The following is a 5,024-nucleotide window of genomic DNA, read 5'->3' on the forward strand; positions in this document are numbered from 1 at the left end:
GGTCTATTGCGAACACTGAATGTCAAAATTGGTGTACCTATTTCCTCTTTTAGCTCTTCACTGAACTGAATGCACAGCAGGCAAATTGATGCGATTGATTTATTTCAGGCGCCACACATTAGAGTAGATTAATTTAAAAGCTTATTCGAAATTTTGTTATCTGCCTCTCTATCGCTCTTGCATATGCGAGCGAGAGATCGATTTTCGATATTCGCGGTAGAACCTCTGATTACGAACGCAACGGGTGCTGACAGCTAGCCGCAGGGGGCATTGGTTCCACTAGCAGTGATGAGTTGAGGTTTTGGGTGAACCGGAAAATATAAACAAAGTAAAAAAGGTTAGGTACTTAATGTCATTTAGTACCCGTTTAGAGTGATATCTTACAAGATATAGGTATCTTGGATGTCATGCCCAATTGCCCGTTTCGGTGCAATCTGGGGCGAAACAAAGTCATTATAAATTGATCTAAAGTTTTATCTACAAGTTACATTTCACATGTCTACGTAGACTTATAAAATGGTAAATTGTATTTTTGATTCGCAAGACAGAAGCCTAGAAATACCTAAGTATTTATATTGGCATAATAAGACATTTATAGGATATTTTTGGTGTCCCTATGTTTGTCTGTCACACATCAATGTTGATGCAACGCTATACCTATAGGTATAACAAAATATATAAATCATGTCCACTTAGGTATCTAAGCCGTATCTTATTTGACTTGCTTTTTGCTTGATTTTTCTAGAACAAGTTGTCTCGATATAGGCAAGCCGGTGGGGATCGAGTTCTAAGTATGCCCTGCCACTGCAAGTTATAGTGTTCTATAGTCCAGAAGTTCTGGCGCCAGATAATGGTTAATAAAGTCCGTTGATAGCGCTCCCAGCGGGGCAAGGTACGCGAAGGAATCCCGCTCTTTTTATATGAACTACCATTCCTATACAGCCTGATTTGGATCTGTTGGCCTATTATGGTACCATTATAATCGTTTTCCGTGCTAACGTGTATTCGGATAATTCCAAAAAGGGAGTCCTAATACAACGGAATACCTATGACTCCTATGAGTGATTTTTGAATGAATTTCGGGATTAGCCAATTTTCGAAATTACCCTAGAATATATCGAGACGCTGACAAAAATATCTCCAAAAATAAGTAGTATGATAAATTTATAAAATGCATATATATGTTAGTCTGTAAGGCAGCGGCGGCTGGTGATTCTATATTATGGGTGTTCACTATCACAGTAAAAAACTACACATTGAATTAACCGACACAAAATACGGTCATTGAACTCTCTTATAGAATTTCGCTATTACGAATATCTTGACGACCGATAGACGCTAACTGCAGTTCATTTTATAAATGGATTCTAGGTTGTGAATGTTGTTTTCAAATTTTATGGAAATATGTGCTAAATTGTTAACACATCGGTTTCGGTCCAAGCAAACTCACCGCACAGCCGTCGCCCGGCCCGCCCGCGCCCGCTCCAAACAAGACATATACTTAGGTACATACATGTACTTAGGTAGGTAACACGATAAACTAAAACACCTAGTTACTTTTATCACAGCGACATAACACAACCACGGTGTTTTTTCATATTGATCTTATTTAATGACATATAAGTTTTTGTTTTTGACGAACATTGTTACGAAAGTTCAAGGTTTTCCTTTTATATTGAACTCGAGTCGATTTTGTAAACTTTTTTCACATTCTCCCGTTAAATTCATTCTTTTTAAACACCTCACAACAAACAAATTATGTGCACTTACTGCTTAAACTCTTGGTTAATTATTTATAATAAAAAAATGCCAAAATTCCATTCACGCGCGTACTTTAAAATTGACTACTAACTAAGGTCTGTTTACAAACAAGTGACAATATGGCGCACACAATGCGCGCGCATTCGACGAGAGGGCGCAAGGTCAAACGGGCTACGGAGCGCCGCTCCAATTTTACCTCTTTCTTCATAGAAAATCTTCTGTTTCACGTGCGGAACTGTAGCGAAACTTCTCTTTCGCTCTCATTGAATTTCCTATTGATTTTATGTACTAAATCTTTTTCATAGGAGCGCAATCCAAAGCGCTCTGCTTCGCGCGTTACCTATGATTCCTATGAAATTATAGGAGTAGGCCGAGTAGTATAGGCCGTCTATAAACTTATAATGAATAAAGGTAATTATTTAATTGGTATTGACTTTTGTACGATAGATCTTAAAGAGTAATATATTAATTAGGCACTATAATTTTATGGGAGTGCACTGCACAAGCGCTCCTTAGAGGAAGCCGCGCCTGCTGTAAGGTATTTGTAGTGTGGGCCTTGTTGCCTGATTAAAAATTATTAAAAAAAATATATGTTAGTATGTAGATAGGTATTTGTAATGAAAAGTTATGCGTCCAATAAATATAGTAGTAGTAAATCACTTTATTGTACAAAAAAAATAAGTATAAAAAATCCATACTAATATTATAAATGCGAAAGTCTGTCTGTCTGTCTGTCTGTGTGTTCCCTCTTCACGCTTAAACCGCTGAATCGATTTAGATGAAATTTGGCATAGAGATAGGTTGAGTCCCTGAGAAGGACATAGGATAGTTTTTATCCCGAAAATCATCCCTTAAGAAAGTAAAAAGCGGAGTGGAATTGAGATAATTAATGAAGTGTCTGCTAATTTGTGTGCATAATATGCTTAAATTGAATAATTGCTATAAGACTTTCTCCAGGCGCTATTCTTACTCTAGCTGGGCTTACTAAGTCCACGCAGACGAAGTCGCGGGCAAAAGCTAGTATAAAATAAATATAAGTCTATTATTTTTTTTATTTTATTTTTTTATACCACGTCGGTGGCAATCAAGCATACGGCCCGCCTGATGGTAAGCAGTTACCGTAGCCTATGAACGCCTGCAACACCAGAGATATTACACGCGCGTTGCCGACCCTGAGGAGGAGGAGTGTCTCTTCAAAAGGGCTTATTTTTGTATGGTGTTCATAGAGAAATAAGCCCCTTTGAAAATACTCTCCTCATATGAGACCAATAAATATATTATAATCTCTATAAATAATATTTATTTTACGTGGTAATACCTATTTTAATGTAACTCTAATCTTTTCTCTCATATCCGATCTCCAAGCACCCTATAGGCCTATAGATAGCTTTTTTATTATCGGAAGGGCGTATCGGAGCAGAAATCGTGGGTATCATCGTGCTCTCCAAAAGGACATCATTTATATGGAAAGTAGTGTCGGTTACGTCCTTTTGTATGCAGTTATAGCATTGGTGTTACTAAATGACGGATGATCAGCTGCCATTAGTCTTTTAACATAAATGATACAGCGACTAAGACAGTAATAAGAAGTTTATTGGGTTTGAAGTTTGACGACTGGTCTGGCCTAGTGGCTAGTGACACTAGTGACCCTGCCTGTGAAGCCGATGGTCCTGGGTTCGATTCTCGGTAAGGGCATTTATTTGTGTGATGAGCACAGATATTTGTACCTGAGTCTTGGATGTTTTTTATGTATTTATGTACTTGTATATTATATACATATATCGTTGTCTGAGTACCCGCAACACAAGCCTTCTTGAGCTTACTGTGGGACTTGGTCAATCTGTGTATGAATGTCCTATAATAATATTGTCTTCGGTTACCGCGATAGTTACTCATAAAATAAAACCCGTTGACCACGAACGCTGTAAAGGGTTCGAAACATCGGGATGTATTATAAATTCAATATACGCGATATAATCAGTTGTCATATAAACAAACTATTACTTCTTTCTTTCTTTATTTATTCTTAACAATAATTATTGTGTCGAACATAGTTTCTTAATAATTAAAATTATGTACATTGTACCTATTAAAAATTAAAATACATATTGAAGATAGGTATAGTATAAAATTACAAATTACAATTACAAATGTCAACATATTTACAAAATTATTAAAATAAAAATTCACATGTACACATCCAATTTAACAATCACTTACTAGAAAATAATTACAAATGCCAAACTCAGTCAAATTTCAGTACTACACTTCACTTCAATAGTATATATATGTTTTTATTTTAATATTATAGTTTCTTAAGAATTTGTTTTGACGACCGGTCTGGCCTAGTGGGTAGTGACCCTGCCTGTGAAGCCGATGGTCCTGGGTTCGAATCCCGGTAAGGGCATTTATTTGTGTGATGAGCACAGATATTTGTTCCTGAGTCATGGGTGTTTTCTATGTATTTAAGTATTTATATATTATATATATCGTTGTCTGAGTACCCATAACACAAGCCTCCTTGGGCTTACCGTGGGACTTAGTCAATCTGTGTCCTGTAATATTTATTTATTTTATTATTTATTTATTTGGTTTTAATAAGAGTAAGTATAATAATTATTAAAGGTTTTGCATATAGAACTTGTAAACCATAGTTCTAGTAGGTACTGGGGCCCGTTTATCAAAAGCTTGTAGCTTGTAATACAAGTGGAAGTCCCTTTCTAACAAAAGCTGTCAAAAAGTGACATCCGCTTGTATTACAAGTTACAAGCTTTAGATAAACAGGGCACTGGACTTTATTTGGGTGGATTTACGATGCCTAATAGTTAGTACCCATTGTGTGCCGGTCATTCCATTCATAATAATAATAAATTCCATTCAGACTGTGTGCGCGGAAACAGGCTAAGTACCTAACCTAGTAGTAGGATAGTTTGTAATGCTTTTATCACGGAAACCGTCATTCTACGCAGAATAATCGCGCGCAGAAACTAGGTAGTAAGTAATAAATAAATTTAAAATATCTGTGTCATAGAGTTCCTAACACTTATTAAAAACTGATTTGCTATATTATAGGTATACCGCTCAAATTCCGTCATTAGATATTCGTATCAAATTGTCAAAATAATCTTAAATTCTCAGCTAAATATGTACTAAGAGAACTTATAATGTTATCTCTATCTTTAAATCCTTATCCTACAAATGCGGCCTCATGTCATGTCATGACCTTTATCTGACAAATAGTTCTAAAATCTCAAGAATCTGAC

At 36.0% G+C, this 5,024-nt stretch overlaps 1 protein-coding gene across 1 annotated transcript in view; it reads right to left on the reverse strand.

The window, feature by feature from the left end:
- LOC134750549 (exosome complex component CSL4) overlaps positions 1 to 5,024 on the reverse strand; it is a 143,156-nt gene that overhangs the window by 58,977 nt on the left and 79,155 nt on the right. The window lies entirely within an intron of this gene.

Source organism: Cydia strobilella, chromosome 20 (genome assembly GCF_947568885.1).
Source record: "Cydia strobilella chromosome 20, ilCydStro3.1, whole genome shotgun sequence".
NCBI lineage: Eukaryota > Metazoa > Arthropoda > Insecta > Lepidoptera > Tortricidae > Cydia > Cydia strobilella.